This window comes from Camelus bactrianus, chromosome 35 (assembly GCF_048773025.1).
Source record: "Camelus bactrianus isolate YW-2024 breed Bactrian camel chromosome 35, ASM4877302v1, whole genome shotgun sequence".
NCBI lineage: Eukaryota > Metazoa > Chordata > Mammalia > Artiodactyla > Camelidae > Camelus > Camelus bactrianus.
Window position 1 is genome coordinate 1,887,277 of NC_133573.1, and position 13,952 is coordinate 1,901,228.

The window sequence follows — 13,952 nt, forward strand, 5'->3', positions numbered from 1 at the left end:
CTGCATCATTTGCAAATATTTTCTCCCATTCCGTAGGTTGTCTTTTCATTTGGTTTATAGTTTCCTTTGCTGTGCAAAAGCTTATAAGTTTAATTAGGTCCCATTTTTCACAGAACTAGAACAAACAATTCTAAAATTTATATGGAATCACAGAAGACCCAGAATTGCCAAAGCAATACTTAGATAAAAGAACAAAGCTGGAGGCAGAACCCTGCCAGACTTCAGATAATACTACAAAGCTACAGTAATCAAAACAACGTGGTACTGGCACAAAAACAGACATGTGGATCAATAAAGCAGAACAGAGAGCCCAGAAATAAAACCACAGACCTACGGTCAATTAATCTTTGACAAAGGATGCAATGGCGAAAAGACAGTCCCTTTGGTGAGTAATGTTGGGAAAGCTGGACAGTCGCATGTAAATCAATGAGGTAGGAACACTCCCTCATGCTATACACGAAGATACACTCAAAATGACTTAAAGACTTAAACCATAAATCTCCTAGAAGAGGACATAGGCAAAACATTCTCTGACATAAATCGTAGCAGGGTTTTCCTAGGTCAGTCTCCCAAGGCAGTAGAGATGTAAAAATAGTTTTGAACTCACAAATGTCCTGAAAAAGTCTCAAGGAGGCCCAGAGTGCCACAAGCAAGATCTGCGAGAACAACTAGCCGGGAAGACGCAAATTCCCACTATGATGTACTTCACTACCTGTTCAGAACTTCAGTTTTGGTCTTTCTGTGTCTTCTGCCGTACACTGCATTCTTTAACAACGTCCATTTATTAATCCTTAACATGAGTATTTACGTCACGCCTTTGTGCCTGGCATTGGTCCAAGCCAACAGCAAAGGTACTAGCCTATCCTTGCCCCCATGACCTGAGCGTATGTGGAAATCTTGCCCTACAACTGACCGATCATGACTGACTCATGCTCTTTCCTCCACCTACCCTGGTCTCCCTGCTTCTTCAAATGGAAAGCTCTTACTTATCCTTCAAATCCAAGGTCAACATTTCTTTCCGTATGAGTTTTATCATGATGTTGTAATCAAATTTATGCTTGTTCATTACATTGCACAACACTTTACAAAATGTTCCATTACTATATTTATTTCTTTTTCTTTATATAAAGACAATTCACGAAAGTCACTGCATAATCCATATGAAAATAAAGTATCCTTGAGACACTGAAGACAGTGTCCTGTTTGGAAAACGAGAGCTTGTACTGTTTATGTTTTGTAGGTTGGGGGCCTCTTAGGGACAAGCAGGATGGTAACATTAAGTGGTGTGGGTGGGTATTCTATTTTCCAAAATCTCTTCTGTTTAAGAAGGTAGAAGGGGAAGCGTATCTGGATCCTAAGAGGAGAAGAGCCACAGGAATGGATGCCCAAGCAGATCCATACCCGGAGCCTTAGTGGGGCTGGTGCTGTTGGGAGAAGCGAGTTGTAGGAGACACAGCCCTGCACATCTGCTTGTCCTCCGTCTCCCTCTGGCCTTTAGAGGGAAGAGGCTTGTTTCCCAGTGAAGATCCAAGATGGCGGCCTTTTCTCCCTTGAAAATTGGACTCAAATGAAAATTCTACCCTGGACTTTTATGTAAGTCTTCCAAAATAAGATATGGTTCAAGCTGAATACTAAAAACTGGCACAGACTTCTCAAAACATTCTCTTTTGCCTTTATCCTCTGTTCTCCCCACAATATTGCAGAAAGGTCATATTAAACGGGAAATAAAAAGAGAGAGGTTTTCAATCTCTCCCCGACAGTGCTGTTTTTCATAACATCCTCCTTACAAAGTGCAGTCCCTTTTTTCCATAGAAAAACACTGAGAGATAAACAAGATCCAAATCCATATTAGATTTGGAAAAGGAAAATCTGTGGGTAGAAAAAAATCTGCAAAACCATGGCATGCATTACGCTGTCAATATATCAACCAAAAGGAAACTCAGCCTTTTATAAACACTGTAATGCTTGACAACCTTCCTGTGTAAACAAACGAAATGTCAGCCTTTTAGGGAGAAGAGTCATAGAGTTGCTTACTCAGGAAAGAAATAATGATTTAAAAGTGATTTTGGAATGACCTTCAGATTTTTAAGAAGGGGAAGTTGGATTCAAGGATGTAGTAAATTTAGTAGAATCATTTGATATGTGGATGGATAGAGCATTGATTCAGAATGGTGAATTTATGACTCAATTGTCCTTTCTTTAATTCACTTTATTTTTTATTTTATTTTTTTCTTAATATATACCTTCTCAAGTTTTTTGTTTTTTGTTTTTTTTGGTAATTTTTTGTATTCTGTCTTTTTTGAAAATTAGGAATTTCAATGCATTTTCTGGGGAGTTACTGTGTGCAGTTGTTTCTGGGTTCATTATGTCATTTAATCTTCACTACAGTCTTGTGAAGAAAACACCGTTACCCTCAGAATGTATAAGACAGGGGAGGTTACCCTTAGAGTTTAAACACATTAGCAATGTCATACAAGTTTAACTGAAAGAGACAGAATTTGAAACCATGTCTCTTAACCCTTTTGTTTTATGTTGATTATAGCTCAGTGGTAGAGTGAGTGCTTAACATGCACAAGGTCCTGGGTTCAATCCCCAGTACCTCCATTAAAAGATAAATAAATACATAAACCAATTACTTATGCCTTCCCCAAAGAAAAACCAAACAACAAAAAACAAAGCAATAAAAATTATATATTTCTATAAATATACATATAGAAATCTAGATCATATATTTCATGTCTTGTATTTGTATTTTATTGATTTCATAATAATATATTAATATAGCAATAATTTTGCAAATGTATTCAGAAGGTTTATTTTTTATCTTGTAATATAATGATTATAGCATTTTCTAGTGAAACTCCATTCGGATATGATTAATCACATGTTCCATAAATGAAGGAGTGCATTTTGTTCCATTTGAAAACTACAGAAGTTTTACAAGTACCAGATATTAATTACTCCTAGTATTACTTTGAGAGAGACAAGTGTTACAGGGAAAACTATCATGAGAGAAGGTACTAGAAGACTTACGCTCTGTAAATATGCATTAATAGAATAGAAGAAACATACGGGCCTTGGAACAGCAGCGCAGACCTGGAGGCAAGTCTACCTGAACACTAGTGAAGTAGGCATTGTATTTTCTAGACAGTCAGGTATGAATCATAGTCCTTGTCCTGCTGCGTTTAGGATGCCCAGGGCAAAAAAAAAAAAAAAAAAAAAAAAAAAAAAAAAAAAAAAAAGCTGAGAACTGGCTCTTGTTTGCCCTTCCATCAGGGATTTCAATTCCCTGGTTGCCGACCAGGTCTGACCTTAACAGGCGAAGCCAGAGTACAAGGTCTCAGCCCTCCCAGCCCTCTGCATGCAGACCCCAGCCGCAGTGGGAATAATTTAGAAACATATGACAATGCAGAAGATTCAAGGTTTACTGGGAGCCTGACTTGGCTCAGGTGTACGTGCCACGAGATGATGGACCTGCGGGCCAGATAACACCTGCCAACCAGCGCTCACTCCTGCCTGCTCCGGGGCTCCTCTGTGTTCCGCTGCCTCTTCCCTGAGCAGCAGCAGCGCGTCTGGGCACGTGCTGCTCAGGCCTCTAACCACCACCACCACGAATGCATTTCCGGGAGAGGGCTGTGTCTTTTTTTTCAAAAGAAATATAATCCAATATGCTCTTTTGAATAACACATAGTGTATAAAGTAGCTAATGTCTTAGACAGATGTTAGGTCAAGGCTGACTCGTTCCTCTTCAAAAAGTTACAGACGTGGACCTGTGAAACAGGCATCTCAGTTTTCAGAGGCTAATGAAACACAGATACTTTTTCGGCTTTCTAGGCACATGCTATAGAAAACTTTCCATCTTGTCAAATCAGTTTGCGTCTTAAAAGCAAAAGGGAAAATGAGAAAGCACTGATACAATTAGGTACGAGGCTATGTTGCGGTATTTTTATATTGAAGATTCCATGGACAGCATGTGTCCTGAGAGGAAAAAAGAAAGAAGTATGTTTCAAGGATTGAGATCTGCTTTCTGTTTCCCTCGTTTGATTTCGCTCTGAGCTGTTCCTCTTGGTTTATTGGGCCTGAGTACGTGATCTAGCTGCGCGCCTCAGACGGATGACCGTGTGAAAGCGGAGACGTGTCGAGACGTCCGCGGCGTTCAGCGCCTCCGCAGGGCTCCGCTGCACTAGCTGCGCGGCTGCAGCCGGTCTGTTCCTCCGGCCAGGAGTTAGGTGCGCAGAGCAGGTGGCGTGAGTCACCGTCTCGCCCGGACAGGAGAGCAAAGGCACGAGCCACTGAGTTTGACTAACGGGAACCCGCAGGCCCCCACTTTACAGCGTGGGCTGTACCTTGCGACACAGAGGGCGGGGATACCCAGGAGTTCCTGGGAAAGCGCGCGGCCTGAGCCCCGGCGCCCGCAGCAGCGCGGCGCGGGTGCGCTGGGGGCCGGGCGAGGGAGGCGGCGCGGGGCCGCGTCCGGGACGGCGGAGCCGCACACCGCTGTCGGCCTTCCCTAGGCTCTGCTGAGCACAGTGAGGAACCGTGGTACGTGGTTAACGTAAAGCCAAATCCACGCTGAAATGTGAGTTTATTCTCCTTGAAGGTACTGTGCTTCTAGATTTGCTTGCTTTCTACAACCACAGACACCAAGCATGTCCTACTGTGAGAACACTTCTGTAATAACACGAGAGAAGTGAGGCAGGCGGAGCTCCCCGAGAAGCGAATTTAACTTGCCTTCCACTGCGACCGCTGGTTTCAGATCTCAACCCCTCAAGGGACACACCTCAGTTTCGTTTGCTTAAGAAACAGGTACGGATAACCACAGCAAAAAACCAAAACAAAACAACCCAACAACAACCAAAAAAGCTCCCCACAAAACACAAAAACAAGATCAAACAAAAAGCCACAGCGTGTAGATTCTGTTAGTAGGTGATAAGCATTAAGACGTCTTGCTTTGTATTGCTTTGCAGCGTTTTCTGTTGTCCACACTACTGTATAATTTTTGTCTTCCTTCATAACTAAGATTATCTATCTTCATTAAGGGTGTAGCCCAAATTAGAGTCTTTTTCTGTGGTTTCCATGGTGGAAAATGGAAAAAAAAAACTTTGAATTAGTTGGAAAACTAATTTTCTCACTTTAAACTGTTTCCATCACTCACACAGTTAGAAATGAAAATTAGAATTAGACGATGCCTTGAAGAGGATCTCTATTTTTCATACATCACTGACTGGTTTATAGTTAATGTCAAATAGTTCACTTAAAATAATTGAAATGTTTGCTAGAATAACATTCAAGGATTGTAAATGAAAGTTATGAGGGATTTGTAAAAATTTTAAATGTATATTATAGATTGAAAATTAAAATAGTGCAGTACATAGAATTAGCATGCTATGAATGTAACATTAAAAGTGACTGTGCGTGAGATGCCGTAACACCACACACAGAAAACCCCAGAGACTCCACACAGAAACCACCAGAGCTAATTAATGAATTCAGCAGGTCAGCAGGATACAAGATTAGCACACATAAATGTGTTGTTTTTCTTTACACTAGCAGTGAAATATCAGATGAGGAAAGTAAAAAACAATCCCTCTTAAAATTGCATCAAAAAACCCCACTTAGGAATAAACTAGAGCAAGGAGGTGAAAACTTATGCAGAAAACTGAAAAACATTAATTAAGAAAATTAAACATGATTTTAATTTGAAGAAATGGAAAGATACCCCATGCTCTTGGATTGGAAGAATTAATATTGTTTAAATGGCCAGACTACCCAAAGCAACCTACAGATTTAATGTGATCCCTATCAAATTACCTAGGACATTTTTCACAGAACTAGAACAAATAATCCTAAAATGTATGTGGAATCACAAAAGGCCCAGAATCGCCAAAACTACACTAAAGAAAAAGAAGAAAGCTGGAGGCATACCCCTCCCACACTTGAGGCAATGCTACAGAGCTACACTGATCAAAACAGCATGGTGCTGGCACAGAAACAGACACGTGAATCAACTGGCCAGAAGGGGTGGCCCAGAAATGCACCCACAAGCTTACAGTCAGTTAGTCTCAGCAGAGGCAAGAATGTACAATGGAAAAATGACAGCCTCTTCAGCAAATGGCGTTGGGAAAACTGGACAGCTGCACGTAAACCAATGAAGTTAGAACACTCCCTTACACCACACACAAAAATCAACTCAAAATGGCTTAAATTTAAACATAAGACAAGACACTATAAACCTCCCAGAAGAAAACATTTGCAAACATCCTCAGACATTAATTTTAGCAACAGAAATAAAACCAAAACCAAACAAATTGTACTTAACTAAACTTACAAGCTTTTGCACAGGAAGCTATAAATAAAATGAAAAGACAACCTATGGAATGGGAAAAAAGTGTTTGCAAATAATGAGACTGACAAGGGATTGATTTCAAGAATGTACAAGAGCTCATACAACTGAACAACAAAAAAACCAGACAACCCAGTCAATAATGGGCAGAAGACCTAGCTAGACATTTCTCCAAAGAAGACACACAGATGGCCAATAGGCACATGAAAGGATGCTTAGTATAACTAATTACCAGAGAAATGCAAATTAAAACTACAATGAGATATCACCTCACACCAGTCAAAGTGGCCATCATTAAAATGTCCACAACCAACAAATGCTGGAGAGGGTGTGGAGAAAAGGGAACCCTTCTACACTGCTGGAGGGAATGTAGTTTGGTGCAGCCAGTATGGAGGACAGCATGGAGGTTCCTTAAAAAAACAAAGACCTACCATATGATCAAGCAATCCCACTCCTGGGCATATATCCGGAGAAAAATATAATTCAGAAAGATACATGCATCCCAATGTTCATAACAGCACTGTTTACAATAGCCAAGATATGGAAACAACCCAAATATCCATTGACAGATGACTGGATAAAGAAGCCGTGGTGTGTTTATATAATGGAATACGACTCAGCCATAAAAAGAATAAAATGACGCCATATGCAGCACGTTGCTAGACATGGAGATTGTTGTTCTAAGCGAAGTGAGCCAGAAAGAGAAGGATAAATACCATATGACAGTGCTTATACGTGGAATCTAAAAAAAAAGAACACAAATGAACTTATCTACAAAACTGAAACAAACTCACAGGCATAGAAAACAAACATATACTTACCAGGGGTAAAGAGGGTAGGAAGGGATAAATTGGGAATTTGAAATGTGCAGCTCTTGGGGAGTGGTGGAAATGTCAGGTATCTTGATTGTGGAGGTGGTTCCATGGGTGTGTACACCTATCACAGTTCATCAAAGTGTGCATCAGAAATATGTGCGGTTTACCGTACAGGAACCAGACCACAGTGAAGGGTAAAATAAAGGTTTACTCTATGTGTGGACATCACCTAGTTTTCTTTAATCAAATTATTTAATTCTGCTTAGACCTTTTTTACAGAAAGTTGCTAAGTCCTCAAATCTGAAGTGTGCAATTTAGTCACAAGAAATACGCATTTTTATGATTATAATAATGGTGGTAAGCAGCTCAAAAATAGACGAAATGTACCAAAATAATTTGTGTTTGTTGTAAAACAAAATAAAATGCACTGACTTGCATGAAGCTAAGAATGAGAGTCTGCCATCCTTACCTCATCTGACCTCCAACGACGCCCACGCCTAACCCCCAGCTTGCAGCGCTGCTCACGGCTTAAAGTTACGCTTCAGACCATTTCCAGGCTTTATCCCACACAAAACAGATGTATATACTAGATAATCCCCTAAGGCATGACTCGCTCATTTTAATGTTTGTAAGGATAACTTGTACCAGCTTTCACAAGACATGCACCCTGAACTCTCAGTGGCTCAGCACCACATGCTGGTTTCTCAGTCATGTCCATTTGACGTGGTTTAGCTGAGGTTCTTCCACATTTTGGTCAGGCCCTTTGGAACACACAGCCTCAAAGGCCACTGCACTAGGGCATAAGAAACACCTAAGAGGCCACACCTGTCTCTGCTCAGAGGTGACACACATCACTTCCACTTACAATCCATTGGCCAGAAGTTATCTTATCACTGAAACCTGCCATAAAGGAGGCCCAGACATGGAGTCTACCACCTGAATGTCCAGTAAGTGTTCACTGTCCTTCGCTTCCACTGAATGCCTTCAAGTTATCTCCCATGTTAGTATACACAGGTAGTCCAATAAGAGTTTTTAATCAAACAGCATTTTTCGAATATAAACTGCTTTCGAGCATCTGTTTTTTCGCCTAGAAGACATAAAACTTAAATCATCAGAGTCCATCTTTACTGCTATAAAATGGAATCACTAAACATCTGCCCAGATTATTGAAGGTCTCTAAACACTATAATAAGAGGGGATAATAGGGATTTAGGACAAAAATATGTCTCCTGGGGTGATACCCCATTGTAGTTTTATTTGCATTTCTCTGATAATTAGCGACATTGAGCATTTTTTTCATGTGCCTCTTGGCCGTTTGCATGTCTTCACTGGAGAATTGCTTGTTTAGGTCTCCTGCTCATTTTTGGGTTGGGTTGTTTGTTTTCTTGTTATTAAATTTTATGAGCTGTTTATATATTCTGGAAATTAAACTTTTGCCCATAGCATCATTTGCAAACATTTCCCCCACTCCACAGGTGCTCAATTAACTTTCTCATCACTGTGCTGAGGAATTCAGCAGTCCTGCAGGTAAGGGGCCTCAGCAGCATTTCCTAAAGGAAAGACAAGCTGCAGAGAGGCTGCCCGATTCCACAGAGCCTGAAACAACCAGCTCGGCTCCGTGCTACTTGTGGTCAATAACCAGAACACAACAAGGACAAAGGGGCCTTTACGCCTCTGACCTCACACGTGAGCTGCTTCGCCCGCACTCACAATTCACCGCTGCCTTCTTTTCCCTTAATTACAGTCTCATTGAACTTTTATGTCCTTTTTGAAGTCTGACCATGAATCATTAGTTGCTTTTCTCTGAAATGCTCCCATTACAATGCTATTGATGGAAGCAACTTGTCTCTCTATAGTGTTAAAAAATCACAAAATGCCATTGAAATAGGAAGTCAGTAGTATATTAAGATAGTTAAATTATAAAGTGTGAATGGTATTGATAGCAAAATATGACAATACTTGTTTTTAAAATTTCCTTCTTATATGTTGGTGTCTCTCTGATATTTTTGATGATCACTTAAAAAAAATCCCATCATTAAATTTACGCAATTTGATTTAAGATGTATTACAAGTAGTTGATGCCAAATCTTTTTTTTTTTTTTTTTAATGATACCAAAGGACAGCAGATATACTTCCTTCCAAGTTTCATCCTTTGGTTAGTAATTTCTGCTCATTATCAGAAAAACGTGTTTTCTGGGGTGGACATGAAGAAGAGAGCCGGCTCAGCAGTGGTTAAGAAACAGGTTTACGGTGCTGTTTCCATCAGTGGAGCCACCGTGCATGAGAGCTGAGTCTCGCTGCAACTTTGGCAACTACTGTGATGGTATTTTGCAAGATGGGCTGGCTCAGGAACTGTTTTTCTAGTCCCCTCTAAAGGATCTTTTTAAAGTTAACACTCTGATTCTGTTTATGTGGCTGGCATAAATCTTTGCACACGTTGGAATATTATTTTAGATTTAGAGGCATATCTATTGCCTCCATTGTCTGATAACAAGGAGAGTGTCCTTTTCTTTCCTTTATATGATTTCTGAATTCCAAAGACGAGGACAATATCTGCAATAGAGACTGACTGACTGAATGAGTAAAGCCATTTCTGTTTTATGACAGGAGGGTGAGTGCCTGAGGCACGTCTCACTCCCAGGTCTTCACGGTAGTTTTGATTCTCATAACTGCACTGACTTGAGGTAATGGCAAATCACAAGATGCAGATACTGTTGCTTTGGGATAATGCATTAAACTTACAAGCCATGAACACTAATTTGAACTAGCTGATCTCTTCCTAGGATGCAGAGGAAATACGCCTTGATATCAGCTTGAGTTAGTGGAAAGGAAAGGTTCCACAACATATAGTGACAGAGAAAAAAATAAAGTTTAATAGAAAAAATATAAAGCTCTCATAATTGGAAAGGCTGGAAAACTGGTGGCTTGTAAGACACAAGTGGTTACAAATGGGGGCTGGAGATACACTGAGGCAAAATTCCCTGTGATATAAATTCACACAGTGTTCTAAGAGCACGACGTTTCCTTTAGAGATCTAAGTGCAGCCAACTAACAAACTATGTATACATTTACCCAGGTCGAATGATACTGACATTGGAGTGATATTGGATACTGGATAATCACTGAGGGATGAGAGAGATCCCACTTGCCTCTGGGAAGAAGAAACCTAGAGAAGATTTTCTTAGTTTAAATAATAAATTATTCAGTGCATTTTATGATTGGCTTGTAAACACCACAAAATTATTGTAGAATGTTTGCAACAGTATCTTCCCACTAAAGGCACAGCTATTTTGGCAGAGGCGAATGGAGCCCACAGCCACGTGTGGTTGGAGTGGCCTTTCAGCAAAGCCACCTGGGTCCCTGGACGGCCCCACAGTCAGGGCCTCGGACTCGGTGGGTTTCAGGGTGGGGCCCAAGAATTTGCATTTTAACAGGCTTCCAGCTGCTGCTGCTGCTGCTGCTGCTCTGGTGAACCATTGATGTAAGTTTTCCAAACGAGGTGAAAGATGATCAGTATGTCGACTAGCGCTGTTGGTGATCTTATACTTGAGAACATAAATGGAGAAACACTGGCTTATTTTTCTTGCTATTGTGGTCGATCTTTTAAACTTGAGAAATGAATATCCAAATTAAATATTTGTATGTTACGTAACAGCTGTTCTCTATTTCGTTTTGTTATGTGCATTTAAGGAAAAGCTGAATAATAGTTTAAACAGAGCTGCTTCAAATGCCTATCTATCATAGGCAATGGCATTCTAATAGGATGAGTTGACTTTCAGAAGTTTCTGATAATCACAATGGAATAGAAAAGTCAGAATCCATCCATGGTTTCCTATTGTTCTTTGAGACACTTGCTGGATTGGCCACCACAGAGAGGGCATTGCTTTTAAAATGGGGAAGCTACCATCGACAAGGTGGGTCACAATAGCTCCATGGGGGGCGGTACCATGGGCGACGTCAATGGCCCAGACAATACAGTTCTGTGGCTTATTGTGTTGGTGAACTAAAGTCAGTGGATCATTCATATACCTAAAGCCTTTGAAATCATGTGTGCTCTTTTTTTACTTTTAAATGGAGGAGGAAGAGAAATTCCTCACCCAAACAGCACATTCAAACAGTAAATTACACTGCTCCGAAAATAAGTTTGGCCATGATTTAAAGTACTCATGTATTTGCAAATAGAATATGGTGTTTATTTGAGAGGTGACAGGTAGGGGCAACGTAGCTACGAACACTCTCAGGCTGTGAGTTTGATGGCATGAAAAGCGACTGCAATGCATTCTCCCCTAATATCCCCTGGGGCCATTGTCAAAGCAGACCCTGGGGGCTGAGCCGCTGGCCGGGCCCTCCTGGGACCCGGCAGTTTTCAGGGAGCGGTGTGTGAGCGGTGCAGGTATTGTCGCCGGTCTTCACTGACAACTATACGGCTGTAGATAATGTGAAAAATGCATCCACACGCATAAGCCCGTGTGACATAGCAATCCTGTGAGGTAGGCAGAACAAGTCTCACGATCTGAAACAATGGGGGGGGGGTCCTAACCCAGTTGCCGTAAAACTGACACCTCACCCAGTGCAAAACTGAGGCATCACGAGCAGGCGTGGCTGTTCACTTAACACCTATTTTTTCATCAATAGCAGGGCTGGGAATACCTGTATCACACGGTGCAGCTGATACCCACACCAGCAGTGGGCTACTGGGAAACGCAGTCAGTTCACTCCAGCACCCATGTGCCACACACCATTGAGGCGGCAGGCACGGAAGGATGAAAAGATGTGGTGCAAGGCTTCAGTGACCACACTGTCTGGCGTGGAGATACGTATAGAAAGCAAACATTACACGTGGGATGGAGCCACCGTGGAAACGGAGAGCGAGGGCAAGGGAAGCACATTGTATTGGGTTTGCACAGGCGAGGGCGATGGTGAAAACTCAGAGAAATAAAAGTACCGATCTCTCAGTACAAAAGTCAGGCATTTCATAACTGTCTGGTACTGGCCTATTTCATTACACCCGTGTACCAACGGCCTTCTCTGCATCTTGCATTTGTAACATATGCCTTGTATTAATCTTCCAAATGTAATTTAAATATTTCCTCAAAACCCAGGGTATCTAAAGTGTAATACAAACCTGAGAACTATATCTATGTCTGTATCTATGTTTAAAATCACCTGCATACTTCTACACAGTGCCTAAATTTTCCTCCCAAATGATGATTTGTTTTCTGATATAATTAAAGTTTACTTATTTACTTAGTATGGGACCAATATTAGCTGCTACTATTTAAATATACAATACAATCTTGTACATTAAATTTCCTAATTTTATTTATTGGGGTTTTTTTGGTATATTTCTTAGGTTTTTCCAATAAACAACCATTTCATCTTCAAATAGAATAGTTTCAGTTATTCCTTTTGGTCTTTTTTGTTGTTGTTGTTGCTTGTCTAGCATTACTGAGGTGGCCAGTACCTTGGGTGTAACACTGAGTGGAAGTGGTGTAGCAGACATCCTTGCCTCACCCCCAAACGAAGGGAGAAGGCAGCCAGTGTACAACCTCTAAGTGTGATGTATGTGGATTTTTTTCATAAGTGCCATCTATCAGATTGAGGATATTTACTCATATCCCTTGTTTGCTGAGGGATTTTTGTCATGAATAACTGTTAAAATTTGTCAAATGAATTTTCTACACCTGTTGAAAGTCATATAAATGTTCTTTTTCCTTTGTTACTTGGGTGAATTACATTGATTGTGAGTGTAATGTTGAACTGACTTTGAATTCCTAGCATAACCTTGCGTGGTCATAATATGTTACCTTTTTCTATGCTGCTAGATTTAATTTATAAATACTTTGTTAGGGGATCTTACAGTGGTGTTCACAGTGGATATTTGGTTTTCAATTTTTTTTTTGTAAAGTCTTTGCCTTATACTTGCTCCATTAAAAAAGCTGGAGTGTGCACTCCCATTATTGTATTTACTACCAAAAAAAAAAAAAAGATCATGTGATTTTGGCTTTAATTCTTCACTAAAAATATGATAGAATTTACCTATGAAACCACCTAGGTCTGGAGTTTTCTTTTAATCATCAGGGTTTTGATCCCCCCCAAATCAGTATTTTTACTAGCTATAGAGCTGTCCATATTTTTGATTTTACCTCTTGTCAATTTTGGTAAGTTGTGAGTTTTTTTGTTAATGTTTCTGTTACTTCAAAGCTGTCAGATTTGTTGATTAAATAACTGGGCACTACTGCCTCACCACGTTAACACATAAAACTAACCATCACAGCTACCACGTGTCCAGAGCTGGAGCTATAGCAGTGAACAGGACCAAACAAACAAAAAATGCCTGACCCCGCGTAGCTTACTTCACACCAAAGGAAGACGAAGTAACACGTGGAGTATGTCGTCTTATTGGTAAGAAGAGCTGTTGTTAAACAAACAGCGCGAAAAGAAGACACGGCGCGATTTTAAACAGCGTAATTTGGGAATAAACATACTTACACCGGACTCGAAGCGCAGGAGCCGGTCACCGGGGACGCGCCGCAGGCCGAGGACCCGGGCGCGGCCGCCAGCAGAGGCCGCGGGAGGGGCGGGAGGGGCGGGGGGTCGGGGGCCGGCGGCCGGGCCGCGTGGCCGCGGGCTGCGGGGCCCGACGGGGCGCGCGGCTCAGCTTCGGGTTGCCTCTCCCGCCGGCGGCGCTGAGAACACGCCGCGTGCGGAGCGGGGTCGCGGCGAGGCCCGCTGGGGAGCCGTCCGCGCGAAAGCGGCGGTGGCGGGAGGGCCGCGGCCCGCTTCGGGGACAA

The 13,952-nt window shown here is 41.5% G+C and overlaps 1 long non-coding RNA gene across 1 annotated transcript in view; it reads right to left on the reverse strand.

The window, feature by feature from the left end:
• LOC123616063 (uncharacterized) overlaps positions 1–13,713 on the reverse strand; it is a 63,886-nt gene extending 50,173 nt beyond the window's left edge. Inside the window, exon 1 of the long non-coding RNA XR_012504162.1 lies at positions 13,651–13,713. This is a non-coding gene — a long non-coding RNA (uncharacterized LOC123616063). The remainder of the gene's footprint in view (positions 1–13,650) is intronic.
• Between the last annotated feature and the right edge of the window lie 239 nt (positions 13,714–13,952).